General features: G+C 39.4%; 6 non-coding genes across 6 annotated transcripts; all 6 read left to right on the top strand.

Annotated features, from left to right (window-relative positions):
* The first annotated feature begins 2,144 nt into the window (after positions 1–2,144).
* Positions 2,145–2,218, top strand: trnai-aau (transfer RNA isoleucine (anticodon AAU)). Its single transcript has one exon. It is a non-coding gene; the product is annotated as a tRNA-Ile (tRNA).
* A 2,193-nt stretch (positions 2,219–4,411) lies between these two features.
* Positions 4,412–4,485, top strand: trnai-aau (transfer RNA isoleucine (anticodon AAU)). The gene has a single exon. It is a non-coding gene; the product is annotated as a tRNA-Ile (tRNA).
* Positions 4,486–7,241: 2,756 nt separating this feature from the next.
* Positions 7,242–7,315, top strand: trnai-aau (transfer RNA isoleucine (anticodon AAU)). Its single transcript has one exon. It is a non-coding gene; the product is annotated as a tRNA-Ile (tRNA).
* Positions 7,316–12,250: 4,935 nt separating this feature from the next.
* Positions 12,251–12,324, top strand: trnai-aau (transfer RNA isoleucine (anticodon AAU)). The gene has a single exon. It is a non-coding gene; the product is annotated as a tRNA-Ile (tRNA).
* Positions 12,325–16,334: 4,010 nt separating this feature from the next.
* Positions 16,335–16,408, top strand: trnai-aau (transfer RNA isoleucine (anticodon AAU)). The gene has a single exon. It is a non-coding gene; the product is annotated as a tRNA-Ile (tRNA).
* Positions 16,409–18,312: 1,904 nt separating this feature from the next.
* On the top strand, positions 18,313–18,386 carry trnai-aau (transfer RNA isoleucine (anticodon AAU)). Its single transcript has one exon. It is a non-coding gene; the product is annotated as a tRNA-Ile (tRNA).
* The last annotated feature ends 2,913 nt before the right edge of the window (positions 18,387–21,299 follow it).

Raw genomic sequence — 21,299 nt, 5'->3', positions numbered from 1 at the left:
CTTAACCCTAAACCAAAAACCTAACCTTAACCCTAAACCCTAAACCAAAAACCTAACCTTAACCTTAAACCAAAAACCTAACCTTAACCCTAACCCAAAAACCTAACCTTAACCCTAAGCCAAAAACCTAACCTTAACCCTAAGCCAAAAACCTAACCTTAACCCTAAACCCTACACCAAAAACCTAACCTTAACCCTAAACCCTAAATCAAAAACCTAACCTTAACCCTACACCAAAAACCTCACCTTAACCCTAAACCAAAAACCTCACCTTAACCCTACACCAAAAACCTAACCTTAACCCTAAACCAAAAACCTAACCTTAACCCTAAACCAAAAACCTAACCTTAACCCTAAACCTAACCTTAACCCTACACCAAAAACCTAACCTTAACCCTAAACCAAAAACCTAACCTTAACCCTAAACCAAAAACCTAACCTTAACCCTAAACCCTAAACCAAAAACCTAACCTTAACCCTAAACCAAAAACCTAACCTTAACCCTAAACCCTAAACCAAAAACCTAACCTTAACCCTAACCAAAAACCTCACCTTAAACCTAAACCAAAAACCTCACCTTAACCCTACACCAAAAACCTAACCTTAACCCTAAACCAAAAACCTAACCTTAACCCTAAACCAAAAACCTAACCTTAACCCTAAACCAAAAACCTAACCTTAACCCTAAACCAAAAACCTAACCTTAACCCTAAACCAAAAACCTAACCTTAACCCTAAACCTAACCTTAACCCTACACCAAAAACCTAACCCTAAACCAAAAACCTAACCTTAACCCTAAACCAAAAACCTAACCTTAACCCTAAACCCTAAACCAAAAACCTAACCTTAACCCTAAACCAAAAACCTAACCTTAACCCTAAACCAAAAACCTAACCTTAACCCTAAACCTAACCTTAACCCTACACCAAAAACCTAACCTTAACCCTAAACCAAAAACCTAACCTTAACCCTAAACCAAAAACCTAACCTTAACCCTAAACCCTAAACCAAAAACCTAACCTTAACCCTAAACCAAAAACCTAACCTTAACCCTAAACCCTAAACCAAAAACCTAACCTTAACCCTAACCAAAAACCTCACCTTAACCCTACACCAAAAACCTAACCTTAACCCTAAACCAAAAACCTAACCTTAACCCTAAACCAAAAACCTAACCTTAACCCTAAACCAAAAACCTAACCTTAACCCTAAACCAAGAACCTAACCTTAACCCTAAACCTAAACTTAACCCTACACCAAAAACCTAACCTTAACCCTAAACCAAAAACCTAACCTTAACCCTAAACCAAAAACCTAACCTTAACCCTAAACCCTAAACCAAAAACCTAACCTTAACCCTAAACCAAAAACCTAACCTTAACCCTAAACCCTAAACCAAAAACCTAACCTTAACCCTAAACCAAAAACCTAACCTTAACCCTAAACCAAAAACCTAACCTTAACCCTAAACCTAACCTTAACCTTAACCTTAACCCTAAACCAAAAACCTAACCTTAACCCTAAACCTAACCCTAGCTCCTAAACCTAATTCTAACTTTAACCCTAAACCCCATATAAATAGCATTTGCTCTCGTGGGGACTAACACTCTGTAAACAGGAATGACAAGCTAAAGTTATCTAGATAGTCACAGAAATGTACGTTCAGCCTGTTCATTATTTCCGCCCGAGTTGACTTATCTTACGAAGTCAGCTTGGTTTAATATAGTTCCTTTCGTTTTTGACCTCGACATTGTTGCTGGATCGATACTTTCATAGTTAACATGCTGTCTCTGCTAGCTAGGTTATGTCATCTGGAGTTGAAATAGGGCCCCAACAGCCCTCACTAATGTACAGGGTTCCAACAGCCCTCACTAATGTACAGAGCCCCAACAGCCCTCACTAATGTACAGGGCCCCAACAGCCCTCACTAATGTACAGAGCCACAACAGCGCTCACTAATGTACAGGGTTCCCAACAGCCATAGTGTTGATCATTGACAGTGTAGAAGGGAGTCCTTGGAACTGAGCTGGATTTGTTTACGTTCTCTGCCCTCTAATGGTAGAACGTAGACATTGTAGATAAGCGACCACCTCCAGACCCATATATGGGTGTATCCCCGTTCCGTAGATTGATCATTATCTCAGGCCGGTTAGCTCAGTTGGTTAGAGCGTCGTGCTAATAACGCGAAGGTCGCGGGTTCGATACCTGTACTGGCCAGCAGGATTTATTTGTATTTTTACTATGAATGTCTACAGTGTCTTATAACTCTATTGATTGGGTTCTACCATATGCGTTTTAAATTAGTAGTATGAATTGTCGATTGTTATTGTGGAGTGACATTTTATTGTAGGAGTTTTTTTTTTAATTGTAGGAGTTTTCATTCGTCTTTTATCATCCAAGGAAGGAAGGAGGACAGGGACTTCATGGACTAAGAGACAGAGAGACAGAATGGTGAAGAAACAGATAGACGGGTCCATCAATCATTTGATTCATTCAATATTCACACACACACACACACACACACACACACACATAGTCTTGTACTATTTTCCATAACCACTAACCCTAACCTGTTCTCTTTTAACCTTACTTTAACCTTAACCCTAAATCAAAAACCTAACCTTAACCCTAAACCAAAAACCTAACCTTAACCCTAACCAAAAACCTCACCTTAAACCTAAACCAAAAACCTCACCTTAACCCTACACCAAAAACCTAACCTTAACCCTTAACCAAAAACCTAACCTTAACCCTAAACCAAAAACCTAACCTTAACCCTAAACCAAAAACCTAACCTTAACCCTAAACCTAACCTTAACCCTACACCAAAAACCTAACCCTAAACCAAAAACCTAACCTTAACCCTAAAACAAAAACCTAACCTTAACCCTAAACCCTAAACCAAAAACCTAACCTTAACCCTAAACCAAAAATCTAACCTTAACCCTAAACCCTAAACCAAAAACCTAACCTTAACCCTAAACCAAAAACCTAACCTTAACCCTAAACCAAAAACCTAACCTTAACCCTAAACCAAAAACCTAACCTTAACCCTAAACCTAACCTTAACCCTACACCAAAAACCTAACCCTAAACCAAAAACCTAACCTTAACCCTAAACCAAAAACCTAACCTTAACCCTAAACGCTAAACCAAAAACCTAACCTTAACCCTAAACCAAAAACCTAACCTTAACCCTAAACCCTAAACCAAAAACCTAACCTTAACCCTAAACCAAAAACCTAACCTTAACCCTACACCAAAAACCTAACCTTAACCCTAAACCAAAAACCTAACCTTAACCCTAAACCAAAAACCTAACCTTAACCCTAAACCAAAAACCTAAAACCCTAAACCCTAAACCAAAATCCTAACCTTAACCCTAAACCAAAAACCTAACCTTAACCCTAAACCCTAAACCAAAAAAAAACCTAACCAAAAACCTCACCTTAACCCTACACCAAAAACCTAACCTTAACCCTAAACCAAAAACCTAACCTTAACCCTAAACCAAAAACCTAACCTTAACCCTAAACCAAAAACCTAACCTTAACCCTAAACCAAGAACCTAACCTTAACCCTAAACCTAAACTTAACCCTACACCAAAAACCTAACCTTAACCCTAAACCAAAAACCTAACCTTAACCCTAAACCAAAAACCTAACCTTAACCCTAAACCCTAAACCAAAAACCTAACCTTAACCCTAAACCAAAAACCTAACCTTAACCCTAAACCCTAAACCAAAAACCTAACCTTAACCCTAAACCAAAAACCTAACCTTAACCCTAAACCTAACCCTAGCTCCTAAACCTAATTCTAACTTTAACCCTAAACCCCATATAAATAGCATTTGCTCTCGTGGGGACTAACACTCTGTAAACAGGAATGACAAGCTAAAGTTATCTAGATAGTCACAGAAATGTACGTTCAGCCTGTTCATTATTTCCGCCCGAGTTGACTTATCTTACGAAGTCAGCTTGGTTTAATATAGTTCCTTTCGTTTTTGACCTCGACATTGTTGCTGGATCGATACTTTCATAGTTAACATGCTGTCTCTGCTAGCTAGGTTATGTCATCTGGAGTTGAAATAGGGCCCCAACAGCCCTCACTAATGTACAGGGTTCCAACAGCCCTCACTAATGTACAGAGCCCCAACAGCCCTCACTAATGTACAGGGCCCCAACAGCCCTCACTAATGTACAGAGCCACAACAGCGCTCACTAATGTACAGGGTTCCCAACAGCCATAGTGTTGATCATTGACAGTGTAGAAGGGAGTCCTTGGAACTGAGCTGGATTTGTTTACGTTCTCTGCCCTCTAATGGTAGAACGTAGACATTGTAGATAAGCGACCACCTCCAGACCCATATATTGGTGTATCCCCGTTCCGTAGATTGATCATTATCTCAGGCCGGCTAGCTCAGTTGGTTAGAGCGTCGTGCTAATAACGCGAAGGTCGCGGGTTCGATACCCGTACTGGCCAGCAGGATTTATTTGTATTTTTACTATGAATGTCTACAGTGTCTTATAACTCTATTGATTGGGTTCTACCATATGCGTTTTAAATTAGTAGTATGAATTGTCGATTGTTATTGTGGAGTGACATTTTATTGTAGGAGTTTTTTTTTTAATTGTAGGAGTTTTCATTCGTCTTTTATCATCCAAGGAAGGAAGGAGGACAGGGACTTCATGGACTAAAAGACAGAGAGACAGAATGGTGAAGAAACAGATAGACGGGTCCATCAATCATTTGATTCATTCAATATTCACACACACACACACACACACACACACACACACACACACACACACACACATAGTCTTGTACTATTTTCCATAACCACTAACCCTAACCTGTTCTCTTTTAACCTTACTTTAACCTTAACCCTAAATCAAAAACCTAACCTTAACCCTAAACCAAAAACCTAACCTTAACCCTAACCAAAAACCTCACCTTAAACCTAAACCAAAAACCTCACCTTAACCCTACACCAAAAACCTAACCTTAACCCTAAACCAAAAACCTAACCTTAACCCTAAACCAAAAACCTAACCTTAACCCTAAACCAAAAACCTAACCTTAACCCTAAACCAAAAACCTAACCTTAACCCTAAACCTAACCTTAACCCTACAACCAAAAACCTAACCCTAAACCAAAAACCTAACCTTAACCCTAAACCAAAAACCTAACCTTAACCCTAAACCCTAAACCAAAAACCTAACCTTAACCCTAAACCAAAAACCTAACCTTAACCCTAAACCCTAAACCAAAAACCTAACCTTAACCCTAAACGAAAAACCTAACCTTAACCCTAAACCCTAAACCAAAAACCTAACCTTAACCCTAAACCAAAAACCTAACCTTAACCCTAAATCAAAAACCTAACCTTAACCCTAACCCAAAAACCTAACCTTAACCCTAAACCTAACCTTAACCCTACACCAAAAACCTAACCTTATCCCTAAACCAAAAACCTAACCTTAACCCTAAACCAAAAACCTAACCTTAACCCTAAACCCTAAACCAAAAACCTAACCTTAACCCTAAACCAAAAACCTAAGCTTAACCCTAAACCCTAAACCAAAAACCTAACCTTAACCCTAAACCAAAAACCTAACCTTAACCCTAAACCCTAAACCAAAAACCTAACCTTAACCTTAAACCAAAAACCTAACCTTAACCCTAACCCAAAAACCTAACCTTAACCCTAAGCCAAAAACCTAACCTTAACCCTAAGCCAAAAACCTAACCTTAACCCTAAACCCTACACCAAAAACCTAACCTTAACCCTAAACCCTAAACCAAAAACCTAACCTTAACCCTACACCAAAAACCTAACCTTAACCCTAAACCAAAAACCTAACATTAACCCTAAACCAAAAACCTAACCTTAACCCTACACCAAAAACCTAACCTTAACCCTAAACCAAAAACCTAACCTTAACCCTAAACCAAAAACCTAACCTTAACCCTAAACCAAAAACCTAACCTTAACCCTAAACCTAACCTTAACCCTACACCAAAAACCTAACCTTAACCCTAAACCAAAAACCTAACCTTAACCCTAAACCAAAAACCTAACCTTAACCCTAAACCCTAAACCAAAAACCTAACCTTAACCCTAAACCAAAAACCTAACCTTAACCCTAAACCCTAAACCAAAAACCTAACCTTAACCCTAACCAAAAACCTCACCTTAACCCTACACCAAAAACCTAACCTTAACCCTAAACCAAAAACCTAACCTTAACCCTAAACCAAAAACCTAACCTTAACCCTAAACCAAAAACCTAACCTTAACCCTAAACCAAGAACCTAACCTTAACCCTAAACCTAAACTTAACCCTACACCAAAAACCTAACCTTAACCCTAAACCAAAAACCTAACCTTAACCCTAAACCAAAAACCTAACCTTAACCCTAAACCCTAAACCAAAAACCTAACCTTAACCCTAAACCAAAAACCTAACCTTAACCCTAAACCCTAAACCAAAAACCTAACCTTAACCCTAAACCAAAAACCTAACCTTAACCCTAAACCAAAAACCTAACCTTAACCCTAAACCTAACCTTAACCTTAACCCTAACCCTAAACCAAAAACCTAACCTTAACCCTAAACCTAACCCTAGCTCCTAAACCTAATTCTAACTTTAACCCTAAACCCCATATAAATAGCATTTGCTCTCGTGGGGACTAACACTCTGTAAACAGGAATGACAAGCTAAAGTTATCTAGATAGTCACAGAAATGTACGTTCAGCCTGTTCATTATTTCCGCCCGAGTTGACTTATCTTACGAAGTCAGCTTGGTTTAATATAGTTCCTTTCGTTTTTGACCTCGACATTGTTGCTGGATCGATACTTTCATAGTTAACATGCTGTCTCTGCTAGCTAGGTTATGTCATCTGGAGTTGAAATAGGGCCCCAACAGCCCTCACTAATGTACAGGGTTCCAACAGCCCTCACTAATGTACAGAGCCCCAACAGCCCTCACTAATGTACAGGGCCCCAACAGCCCTCACTAATGTACAGAGCCACAACAGCGCTCACTAATGTACAGGGTTCCCAACAGCCATAGTGTTGATCATTGACAGTGTAGAAGGGAGTCCTTGGAACTGAGCTGGATTTGTTTACGTTCTCTGCCCTCTAATGGTAGAACGTAGACATTGTAGATAAGCGACCACCTCCAGACCCATATATGGGTGTATCCCCGTTCCGTAGATTGATCATTATCTCAGGCCGGTTAGCTCAGTTGGTTAGAGCGTTGTGCTAATAACGCGAAGGTCGCGGGTTCGATACCCGTACTGGCCAGCAGGATTTATTTGTATTTTTACTATGAATGTCTACAGTGTCTCATAACTCTATTGATTGGGTTCTACCATATGCGTTTTAAATTAGTAGTATGAATTGTCGATTGTTATTGTGGAGTGACATTTTATTGTAGGAGTTTTTTTTTTAATTGTAGGAGTTTTCATTCGTCTTTTATCATCCAAGGAAGGAAGGAGGACAGGGACTTCATGGACTAAGAGACAGAGAGACAGAATGGTGAAGAAACAGATAGACGGGTCCATCAATCATTTGATTCATTCAATATTCACACACACACACACACACACACACACACACACACACACACACGCACACACATAGTCTTGTACAGCTAACCTTGTGGGAACACACAATTCAATCCCATTCAAAATCCTATTTTCCATAACCACTAACCCTGTTCTCTTTTAACCTTACTTTAACCTTAACGCTAAATCAAAAACCTAACCTTAACCCTAAATCAAAAACCTAACCTTAACCCTAAACCAAAAACCTAACCTTAACCCTAACCAAAAACCTCACCTTAAACCTAAACCAAAAACCTCACCTTAACCCTACACCAAAAACCTAACCTTAACCCTAAACCAAAAACTTAACCTTAACCCTAAACCAAAAACCTAACCTTAACCCTAAACCAAAAACCTAACCTTAACCCTAAACCAAAAACCTAACCTTAACCCTAAACCTAACCTTAACCCTACACCAAAAACCTAACCTTAACCCTAAACCAAAAACCTAACCTTAACCCTAAACCCTAAACCAAAAACCTAACCTTAACCCTAAACCAAAAACCTAACCTTAACCCTAAACCAAAAACCTAACCTTAACCCTAACCAAAAACCTCACCTTAAACCTAAACCAAAAACCTCACCTTAACCCTACACCAAAAACCTAACCTTAACCCTAAACCAAAAACCTAACCTTAACCCTAAACCAAAAACCTAACCTTAACCCTAAACCAAAAACCTAACCTTAACCCTAAACCAAAAACCTAACCTTAACCCTAAACCAAAAACCTAACCTTAACCCTAACCAAAAACCTCACCTTAAACCTAAACCAAAAACCTCACCTTAACCCTACACCAAAACCCTAACCTTAACCCTAAACCAAAAACCTAACCTTAACCCTAAACCAAAAACCTAACCTTAACCCTAAACCAAAAACCTAACCTTAACCCTAAACCAAAAACCTAACCTTAACCCTAAACCTAACCTTAACCCTACACCAAAAACCTAACCTTAACCCTAAACCAAAAACCTAACCTTAACCCTAAACCAAAAACCTAACCTTAACCCTAAACCCTAAACCAAAAACCTAACCTTAACCCTAAACCAAAAACCTAACCTTAACCCTAAACCCTAAACCAAAAACCTAACCTTAACCCTAACCAAAAACCTCACCTTAAACCTAAACCAAAAACCTCACCTTAACCCTACACCAAAACCCTAACCTTAACCCTAAACCAAAAACCTAACCTTAACCCTAAACCAAAAACCTAACCTTAACCCTAAACCAAAAACCTAACCTTAACCCTAAACCAAAAACCTAACCTTAACCCTAAACCTAACCTTAACCCTACACCAAAAACCTAACCTTAACCCTAAACCAAAAACCTAACCTTAACCCTAAACCAAAAACCTAACCTTAACCCTAAACCCTAAACCAAAAACCTAACCTTAACCCTAAACCAAAAACCTAACCTTAACCCTAAACCAAAAACCTAACCTTAACCCTAACCAAAAACCTCACCTTAAACCTAAACCAAAAACCTCACCTTAACCCTACACCAAAAACCTAACCTTAACCCTAAACCAAAAACCTAACCTTAACCCTAAACCAAAAACCTAACCTTAACCCTAAACCAAAAAACCTAACCTTAACCCTAAACCAAAAACCTAACCTTAACCCTAAACCTAACCTTAACCCTACACCAAAAACCTAACCCTAAACCAAAAACCTAACCTTAACCCTAAACCAAAAACCTAACCTTAACCCTAAACCCTAAACCAAAAACCTAACCTTAACCCTGAACCAAAAACCTAACCTTAACCCTAAACCCTAAACCAAAAACCTAACCTTAACCCTAAACCAAAAACCTAACCTTAACCCTAACCAAAAACCTCAACTTAAACCTAAACCAAAAACCTCACCTTAACCCTACACCAAAAACCTAACCTTAACCCTCAACCAAAAACCTAACCTTAACCCTAAACCAAAAACCTAACCTTAACCCTAAACCAAAAACCTAACCTTAACCCTAAACCAAAAACCTAACCTTAACCCTAAACCAAAAACCTAACCTTAACCCTAAACCAAAAACCTAACCTTAACCCTAAACCAAAAACCTAACCTTAACCCTAAACCAAAAACCTAACCTTAACCCTACACCAAAAACCTTAACCCTAAACCACAAACCTAACCTTAACCCTAAACCAAAAACCTAACCTTAACCCTAAACGCTAAACCAAAAACCTAACCTTAACCCTAAACCAAAAACCTAACCTTAACCCTAAACCCTAAACCAAAAACCTAACCTTAACCCTAAACCAAAAACCTAACCTTAACCCTAACCAAAAACCTCACCTTAAACCTAAACCAAAAACCTCACCTTAACCCTACACCAAAAACCTAACCTTAACCCTAAACCAAAAACCTAACCTTAACCCTAAACCAAAAACCTAACCTTAACCCTAAACCAAAAACCTAACCTTAACCCTAAACCAAAAACCTAACCTTAACCCTAAACCTAACCTTAACCCTACACCAAAAACCTAACCCTAAACCAAAAACCTAACCTTAACCCTAAACCAAAAACCTAACCTTAACCCTAAACCCTAAACCAAAAACCTAACCTTAACCCTAAACCCTAAACCAAAAACCTAACCTTAACCCTAAACCAAAAACCTAACCTTAACCCTAAACCCTAAACCAAAAACCTAACCTTAACCCTAAACCAAAAACCTAACCTTAACCCTAAATCAAAAACCTAACCTTAACCCTAACCCAAAAACCTAACCTTAACCCTAAACCTAACCTTAACCCTACACCAAAAACCTAACCTTAACCCTAAACCAAAAACCTAACCTTAACCCTAAACCAAAAACCTAACCTTAACCCTAAACCCTAAACCAAAAACCTAACCTTAACCCTAAACCAAAAACCTAACCTTAACCCTAAACCCTAAACCAAAAACCTAACCTTAACCCTAAACCAAAAACCTAACCTTAACCCTAAACCCTAAACCAAAAACCTAACCTTAACCCTAAACCAAAAACCTAACCTTAACCCTAACCCACAAACCTAACCTTAACCCTAAGCCAAAAACCTAACCTTAACCCTAAGCCAAAAACCTAACCTTAACCCTAAACCCTACACCAAAAACCTAACCTTAACCCTAAACCCTAAACCAAAAACCTAACCTTAACCCTACACCAAAAACCTAACCTTAACCCTAAACCAAAAACCTAACCTTAACCCTAAACCAAAAACCTAACCTTAACCCTACACCAAAAACCTAACCTTAACCCTAAACCAAAAACCTAACCTTAACCCTAAACCAAAAACCTAACCTTAACCCTAAACCAAAAACCTAACCTTAACCCTAAACCAAAAACCTAACCTTAACCCTAAACCTAACCTTAACCCTACACCAAAAACCTAACCTTAACCCTAAACCAAAAACCTAACCTTAACCCTAAACCAAAAACCTAATCTTAACCCTAAACCCTAAACCAAAAACCTAACCTTAACCCTAAACCAAAAACCTAACCTTAACCCTAAACCCTAAACCAAAAACCTAACCTTAACCCTACACCAAAAACCTAACCTTAACCCTAAACCAAAAACCTAACCTTAACCCTAAACCAAAAACCTAACCTTAACCCTAAACCCTACACCAAAAACCTAACCTTAACCCTAAACCAAAAACCTAACCTTAACCCTAAACCAAAAACCTAACCTTAACCCTAAACCAAAAACCTAACCTTAACCCTAAACCAAGAACCTAACCTTAACCCTAAACCTAAACTTAACCCTACACCAAAAACCTAACCTTAACCCTAAACCAAAAACCTAGCCTTAACCCTAAACCAAAAACCTAACCTTAACCCTAAACCCTAAACCAAAAACCTAACCTTAACCCTAAACCAAAAACCTAACCTTAACCCTAAACCCTAAACCAAAAACCTAACCTTAACCCTAAACCAAAAACCTAACCTTAACCCTAAACCAAAAACCGAACCTTAACCCTAAACCTAACCTTAACCTTAACCCTAAACCAAAAACCTAACCTTAACCCTAAACCTAACCCTAGCTCCTAAACCTAATTCTAACTTTAACCCTAAACCCCATATAAATAGCATTTGCTCTCGTGGGGACTAACACTCTGTAAACAGGAATGACAAGCTAAAGTTATCTAGATAGTCACAGAAATGTACGTTCAGCCTGTTCATTATTTCCGCCCGAGTTGACTTATCTTACGAAGTCAGCTTGGTTTAATATAGTTCCTTTCGTTTTTGACCTCGACATTGTTGCTGGATCGATACTTTCATAGTTAACATGCTGTCTCTGCTAGCTAGGTTATGTCATCTGGAGTTGAAATAGGGCCCCAACAGCCCTCACTAATGTACAGGGTTCCAACAGCCCTCACTAATGTACAGAGCCCCAACAGCCCTCACTAATGTACAGGGCCCCAACAGCCCTCACTAATGTACAGAGCCACAACAGCGCTCACTAATGTACAGGGTTCCCAACAGCCATAGTGTTGATCATTGACAGTGTAGAAGGGAGTCCTTGGAAATGAGCTGGATTTGTTTACGTTCTCTGCCCTCTAATGGTAGAACGTAGACATTGTAGATAAGCGACCACCTCCAGACCCATATATGGGTGTATCCCCGTTCCGTAGATTGATCATTATCTCAGGCCGGTTAGCTCAGTTAGTTAGAGCGTCGTGCTAATAACGCGAAGGTCGCGGGTTCGATACCCGTACTGGCCAGCAGGATTTATTTGTATTTTTACTATGAATGTCTACAGTGTCTTATAACTCTATTGATTGGGTTCTACCATATGCGTTTTAAATTAGTAGTATGAATTGTCGATTGTTATTGTGGAGTGACATTTTATTGTAGGAGTTTTTTTTTTAATTGTAGGAGTTTTCATTCGTCTTTTATCATCCAAGGAAGGAAGGAGGACAGGGACTTCATGGACTAAGAGACAGAGAGACAGAATGGTGAAGAAACAGATAGACGGGTCCATCAATCATTTGATTCATTCAATATTCACACACACACACATAGTCTTGTACAGCTAACCTTGTGGGAACACACAATTCAATCCCATTCAAAATCCTATTTTCCATAACCACTAACCCTAACCTGTTCTCTTTTAACCTTACTTTAACCTTAACCCTAAATCAAAAACCTAACCTTAACCCTAAACCAAAAACCTAACCTTAACCCTAACCAAAAACCTCACCTTAAACCTAAACCAAAAACCTCACCTTAACCCTACACCAAAAACCTAGCCTTAACCCTAAACCAAAAACCTAACCTTAACCCTAAACCAAAAACCTAACCTTAACCCTAAACCAAAAACCTAACCTTAACCCTAAACCAAAAACCTAACCTTAACCCTAAACCTAACCTTAACCCTACACCAAAAACCTAACCCTAAACCAAAAACCTAACCTTAACCCTAAACCAAAAACCTAACCTTAACCCTAAACCCTAAACCAAAAACCTAACCTTAACCCTGAACCAAAAACCTAACCTTAACCCTAAACCCTAAACCAAAAACCTAACCTTAACCCTAACCAAAAACCTCACCTTAAACCTAAACCAAAAACCTCACCTTAACCCTACACCAAAAACCTAACCTTAACCCTAAACCAAAAACCTAACCTTAACCCTAAACCAAAAACCTAACCTTAACCCTAAACCAAAAACCTAACCTTAACCCTAAACCAAAAACCTAACCTTAACCCTAAACCTAACCTTAACCCTACACCAAAAACCTAACCCTAAACCAAAAACCTAACCTTAACCCTAAACCAAAAACCTAACCTTAACCCTAAACCCTAAACCAAAAACCTAACCTTAACCCTAAACCAAAAACCTAACCTTAACCCTAAACCCTAAACCAAAAACCTAACCTTAACCCTAAACCAAAAACCTAACCTTAACCCTAAACCAAAAACCTAACCTTAACCCTAAACCAAAAACCTAACCTTAACCCTAAGCCAAAAACCTAACCTTAACCCTAAACCCTATACCAAAATCCTAACCTTAACCCTAAACCCTAAACCAAAAACCTAACCTTAACCCTACACCAAAAACCTAACCTTAACCCTAAACCAAAAACCTAACCTTAACCCTAAACCAAAAACCTAACCTTAACCCTACACCAAAAACCTAACCTTAACCCTAAACCAAAAACCTAACCTTAACCCTAAACCAAAAACCTAACCTTAACCAAAAACCTAACCTTAACCCTAAACCAAAAACCTAACCTTAACCCTAAACCAAAAACCTAACCTTAACCCTAAACCTAACCTTAACCCTACACCAAAAACCTAACCTTAACCCTAAACCAAAAACCTAACCTTAACCCTAAACCAAAAACCTAACCTTAACCCTAAACCCTAAACCAAAAACCTAACCTTAACCCTAAACCAAAAACCTAACCTTAACCCTAAACCCTAAACCAAAAACCTAACCTTAACCCTAACCCTAAACCTAACCTTAACCCTACACCAAAAACCTAACCTTAACCCTAAACCAAAAACCTAACCTTAACCCTAAACCAAAAACCTAACCTTAACCCTACACCAAAAACCTAACCTTAACCCTAAACCAAAAACCTAACCTTAACCCTAAACCAAAAACCTAACCTTAACCCTAAACCAAAAACCTAACCTTAACCCTAAACCAAAAACCTAACCTTAACCCTAAACCTAACCTTAACCCTACACCAAAAACCTAACCCTAAACCAAAAACCTAACCTTAACCCTAAACCAAAAACCTAACCTTAACCCTAAACCCTAAACCAAAAACCTAACCTTAACCCTAAACCAAAAACCTAACCTTAACCCTAAACCCTAAACCAAAAACCTAACCTTAACCCTAACCAAAAACCTCACCTTAAACCTAAACCAAAAACCTCACCTTAACCCTACACCAAAAACCTAACCTTAACCCTAAACCAAAAACCTAACCTTAACCCTAAACCAAAAACCTAACCTTAACCCTAAACCAAAAACCTAACCTTAACCCTAAACCAAAAACCTAACCTTAACCCTAAACCAAAAACCTAACCTTAACCCTAAACCAAAAACCTAACCTTAACCCTAAACCCTAAACCAAAAACCTAACCTTAACCCTAAACCAAAAACCTAACCTTAACCCTAAACCCTAAACCAAAAACCTAACCTTAACCCTAACCCTAAACCTAACCTTAACCCTACACCAAAAACCTAACCTTAACCCTAAACCAAAAACCTAACCTTAACCCTAAACCAAAAACCTAACCTTAACCCTACACCAAAAACCTAACCTTAACCCTAAACCAAAAACCTAACCTTAACCCTAAACCAAAAACCTAACCTTAACCCTAAACCAAAAACCTAACCTTAACCCTAAACCAAAAACCTAACCTTAACCCTAAACCTAACCTTAACCCTACACCAAAAACCTAACCCTAAACCAAAAACCTAACCTTAACCCTAAACCAAAAACCTAACCTTAACCCTAAACCCTAAACCAAAAACCTAACCTTAACCCTAAACCAAAAACCTAACCTTAACCCTAAACCCTAAACCAAAAACCTAACCTTAACCCTAACCAAAAACCTCACCTTAAACCTAAACCAAAAACCTCACCTTAACCCTACACCAAAAACCTAACCTTAACCCTAAACCAAAAACCTAACCTTAACCCTAAACCAAAAACCTAACCTTAACCCTAAACCAAAAACCTAACCTTAACCCTAAACCAAAAACCTAACCTTAACCCTAAACCCTAAACCAAAAACCTAACCTTAACCCTAAACCAAAAACCTAACCTTAACCCTAAACCCTAAACCAAAAACCTAACCTTAACCCTAACCAAAAACCTCACCTTAAACCTAAACCAAAAACCTCACCTTAACCCTACACCAAAAACCTAACCTTAACCCTAAACCAAAAACCTAACCTTAACCCTAAACCAAAAACCTAACCTTAACCCTAAACCAAAAACCTAACCTTAACCCTAAACCAAAAACCTAACCTTAACCCTAAACCTAACCTTAACCTTAACCTTAACCCTAAACCAAAAACCTAACCTTAACCCTAAACCTAACCCTAGCTCCTAAACCTAATTCTAACTTTAACCCTAAACCCCATATAAATAGCATTTGCTCTCGTGGGGACTAACACTCTGTAAACAGGAATGACAAGCTAAAGTTATCTAGATAGTCACAGAAATGTACGTTCAGCCTGTTCATTATTTCCGTCCGAGTTGACTTATCTTACGAAGTCAGCTTGGTTTAACATAGTTCCTTTCTTTTTTGACTTCGACATTGTTGCTGGATCGATACTTTCATAGTTAGCATGCTTTCTCTGCTAGCTAGGTTATGTCATCTGGAGTTGAAATAGGGCCCCAACAGCCCTCACTAATGTACAGGGTTCCAACAGCCCTCACTAATGTACAGAGCCCCAACAGCCCTCACTAATGTACAGGGCCCCAACAGCCCTCACTAATGTACAGAGCCCCAACAGCCCTCACTAATGTACAGAGCCCCAACAGCCCTCACTAATGTACAGGGCCCCAACAGCCCTCACTAATGTACAGGGTTCCCAACAGCCATAGTGTTGATCATTGACAGTGTAGAAGGGAGTCCTTGGAACTGAGCTGGATTTGTTTACGTTCTCTGCCCTCTAATGGTAGAACGTAGACATTGTAGATAAGCGACCACCTCCAGACCCATATATGGGTGTATACCTGTTCCGTAGATTGATCATTATCTCAGGCCGGTTAGCTCAGTTGGTTAGAGCGTCGTGCTAATAACGCGAAGGTCGCGGGTTCGATACCCGTACTGGCCAGCAGGATTTATTTGTATTTTTACTATGAATGTCTACAGTGTCTTATAACTCTATTGATTGGGTTCTACCATATGCGTTTTAAATTAGTAGTATGAATTGTCGATTGTTATTGTGGAGTGACATTTTATTGTAGGAGTTTTTTTTTTAATGGTAGGAGTTTTCATTCGTCTTTTGTCAACTAAGGAAGGAAGGAGGACAGGGACTTCATGGACTAAGAGACAGAGAGACAGAATGGTGAAGAAACAGATAGACGGGTCCATCAATCATTTGATTCATTCAATATTCACACACACACACACACACGCACACACATAGTCTTGTACAGCTAACCTTGTGGGAACACACAATTCAATCCCATTCAAAATCCTATTTTCCATAACCACTAACCCTAACCTGTTCTCTTTTAACCTTACTTTAACCTTAACGCTAAATCAAAAACCTAACCTTAACCCTAAATCAATAACCTAACCTTAACCCTAAACCAAAAACCTAACCTTAACCCTAACCAAAAACCTCACCTTAAACCTAAACCAAAAACCTCACCTTAACCCTACACCAAAAACCTAACCTTAACCCTAAACCAAAAACCTAACCTTAACCCTAAACCAAAAACCTAACCTTAACCCTAAACCAAAAACCTAACCTTAACCCTAAACCAAAAACCTAACCTTAACCCTAAACCTAACCTTAACCCTACACCAAAAACCTAACCTTAAACCTAAACCAAAAACCTAACCTTAACCCTAAACCGAAAACCTAACCTTAACCCTAAACCCTAAACCAAAAACCTAACCTTAACCCTAAACCAAAAACCTAACCTTAACCCTAAACCCTAAACCAAAAACCTAACCTTAACCCTAACCAAAAACCTCACCTTAACCCTACACCAAAAACCTAACCTTAACCCTAAACCAAAAACCTAACCTTAACCCTAAACCAAAAACCTAACCTTAACCCTAAACCAAAAACCTAACCTTAACCCTAAACCAAGAACCTAACCTTAACCCTAAACCTAAACTTAACCCTACACCAAAAACCTAACCTTAACCATTAACCAAAAACCTAACCTTAACCCTAAACCAAAAACCTAACCTTAACCCTAAACCCTAAACCAAAAACCTAACCTTAACCCTAAACCAAAAACCTAACCTTAACCCTAAACCCTAAACCAAAAACCTAACCCTAAACCAAAAACCTAACCTTAACCCTAAACCAAAAACCTAACCTTAACCCTAAACCTAACCTTAACCTTAACCCTAAACCAAAAACCTAACCTTAACCCTAAACCTAACCCTAGCTCCTAAACCTAATTCTAACTTTAACCCTAAACCCCATATAAATAGCATTTGCTCTCGTGGGGACTAACACTCTGTAAACAGGAATGACAAGCTAAAGTTATCTAGATAGTCACAGAAATGTACGTTCAGCCTGTTCATTATTTCCGCCCGAGTTGACTTATCTTACGAAGTCAGCTTGGTTTAATATAGTTCCTTTCGTTTTTGACCTCGACATTGTTGCTGGATCGATACTTTCATAGTTAACATGCTGTCTCTGCTAGCTAGGTTATGTCATCTGGAGTTGAAATAGGGCCCCAACAGCCCTCACTAATGTACAGGGTTCCAACAGCCCTCACTAATGTACAGAGCCCCAACAGCCCTCACTAATGTACAGGGCCCCAACAGCCCTCACTAATGTACAGAGCCACAACAGCGCTCACTAATGTACAGGGTTCCCAACAGCCATAGTGTTGATCATTGACAGTGTAGAAGGGAGTCCTTGGAACTGAGCTGGATTTGTTTACGTTCTCTGCCCTCTAATGGTAGAACGTAGACATTGTAGATAAGCGACCACCTCCAGACCCATATATGGGTGTATCCCCGTTCCGTAGATTGATCATTATCTCAGGCCGGTTAGCTCAGTTGGTTAGAGCGTCGTGCTAATAACGCGAAGGTCGCGGGTTCGATACCCGTACTGGCCAGCAGGATTTATTTGTATTTTTACTATGAATGTCTACAGTGTCTTATAACTCTATTGATTGGGTTCTACCATATGCGTTTTAAATTAGTAGTATGAATTGTCGATTGTTATTGTGGAGTGACATTTTATTGTAGGAGTTTTTTTTTTAATTGTAGGAGTTTTCATTCGTCTTTTATCATCCAAGGAAGGAAGGAGGACAGGGACTTCATGGACTAAAAGACCGAGAGACAGAATGGTGAAGAAACAGATAGACGGGTCCATCAATCATTTGATTCATTCAATATTCACACACACACACACACACACACACACACACACACACACACACATAGTCTTGTACTATTTTCCATAACCACTAACCCTAACCTGTTCTCTTTTAACCTTACTTTAACCTTAACCCTAAATCAAAAACCTAACCCTAAACCAAAAACCTAACCTTAACCCTAACCAAAAACCTCACCTTAAACCTAAACCAAAAACCTCACCTTAACCCTACACCAAAAACCTAACCTTAACCCTAAACCAAAAACCTAACCTTAACCCTAAACCAAAAACCTAACCTTAACCCTAAACCAAAAACCTAACCTTAACCCTAAACCAAAAACCTAACCTTAACCCTAAACCTAACCTTAACCCTACACCAAAAACCTAACCCTAAACCAAAAACCTAACCTTAACCCTAAACCAAAAACCTAACCTTAACCCTAAACCCTAAACCAAAAACCTAACCTTAACCCTAAACCAAAAACCTAACCTTAACCCTAAACCCTAAACCAAAAACCTAACCTTAACCCTAAACCAAAAACCTAACCTTAACCCTAAACCCTAAACCAAAAACCTAACCTTAACCCTAAACCAAAAACCTAACCTTAACCCTAAATCAAAAACCTAACCTTAACCCTAACCCAAAAACCTAACCTTAACCCTAAACCTAACCTTAACCCTACACCAAAAACCTAACCTTAGCCCTAAACCAAAAACCTAACCTTAACCCTAAACCAAAAACCTAACCTTAACCCTAAACCCTAAACCAAAAACCTAACCTTAACCCTAAACCAAAAACCTAACCTTAACCCTAAACCCTAAACCAAAAACCTAACCTTAACCCTAAACCAAAAACCTAACCTTAACCCTAAACCCTAACCAAAAACCTCACCTTAAACCTAAACCAAAAACCTCACCTTAACCCTACACCAAAAACGTAACCTTAACCCTAAACCAAAAACCTAACCTTAACCCTAAACCAAAAACCTAACCTTAACCCTAAACCAAAAACCTAACCTTAACCCTAAACCAAAAACCTAACCTTAACCCTACACCAAAAACCTAACCCTAAACCAAAAACCTAACCTTAACCCTAAACCAAAAACCTAACCTTAACCCTAAACCCTAAACCAAAAACCTAACCTTAACCCTAAACCAAAAACCTAACCTTAACCCTAAACCCTAAACCAAAAACCTAACCTTAACCCTAAACCAAAAACCTAACCTTAACCCTAAACCCTAAACCAAAAACCTAACCTTAACCCTAAACCAAAAACCTAACCTTAACCCTAAATCAAAAACCTAACCTTAACCCTAACCCAAAAACCTAACCTTAACCCTAAACCTAACCTTAACCCTACACCAAAAACTAACCTTAGCCCTAAACCAAAAACCTAACCTTAACCCTAAACCAAAAACCTAACCTTAACCCTAAACCCTAAACCAAAAACCTAACCTTAACCCTAAACCGCACTTAGGCTCTGTGTGTAGTTAATCCGACCCTCTCTGCCTAATCAATCGCCATTCTACCTGCTGTTGTTGTGCTAGCTGATTAGCTGTTGTCTCACCTACTGTTTTAGCTAGCTCTCCCAATTCAACACCTGTGATTACTGTATGCCTCGCTGTATGTCTCTCTCATATGTCAATATGCCTTGTATACTGTTGTGCAGGTTAGTTATCATTGTTTTAGTTTACAATGGAGCCCCTAGTTCCACTCTTTATACCCCTGTTACCTCCTTTGTCCCACCCCCCACACATGCGGTGACCTCACCCATTACAACCAGCATGTCCAGAGATACAACCTCTCTCATCATCACCCAGTGCCTGGGCTTACCTCCGCTGTACCCGCACCCCACCATACCCCTGTTTGCGCATTATGCCCTGAATATATTCTACCATGCCCAGAAACCTGCTCCTCTTATTCTCTGTCCCCAACGCCCTAGGCGACCAGTTTTGATAGCCTTCAGCCGCACCCTCATACTACTCCTTCTCTGTTCCGCGGGTGATGTGGAGGTAAACCCAGGCCCTGCATGTCCCCAGGCACCCTCATTTGTTGACTTCTGTGATCGAAAAAGCCTTGGTTTCATGCATGTCAACATCAGAAGCCTCCTCCCTAAGTTTGTCTTACTCACTGCTCTAGCACACTCTGCTAACCCTGATGTCCTTGCCGTGTCTGAATCCTGGCTCAGGAAGGCCACCAAAAATTCTGAGATTTCCATACCCAACTATAACATCTTCCGTCAAGATAGAACTGCCAAAGGAGGAGGAGTTGCAGTCTACTGCAGAGAGAGCCTGCAAAGTAATGTCATACTTTCCAGGTCCATACCCAAACAGTTCGAACTACTAATTTTGAAAATTACGCTCTCCAGAAATAAGTCTCTCACTGTTGCCGCCTGCTACCGACCCCCCTCAGCTCCCAGCTGTGCCCTGGACACCATTTGTGAATTGATCGCCCCCCATCTAGCTTCAGAGTTTGTTCTGTTAGGTGACCTAAACTGGGATATGCTTAACACCCCGGCAGTCCTACAATCTAAGCTAGATGCCCTCAATCTCACTCAAATCATCAAGGAACCCACCAGGTACAACCCTAACTCTGTAAACAAGGGCACCCTCATTGACGTCATCCTGACCAACTGGCCCTCCAAATACA

This window comes from Oncorhynchus clarkii, chromosome 10 (assembly GCF_045791955.1).
Source record: "Oncorhynchus clarkii lewisi isolate Uvic-CL-2024 chromosome 10, UVic_Ocla_1.0, whole genome shotgun sequence".
Classification (NCBI taxonomy): domain Eukaryota; kingdom Metazoa; phylum Chordata; class Actinopteri; order Salmoniformes; family Salmonidae; genus Oncorhynchus; species Oncorhynchus clarkii.
The sequence above is the reverse complement of the archived record's forward strand: the minus strand, read 5'-3'. Positions and strand labels throughout refer to the sequence as shown.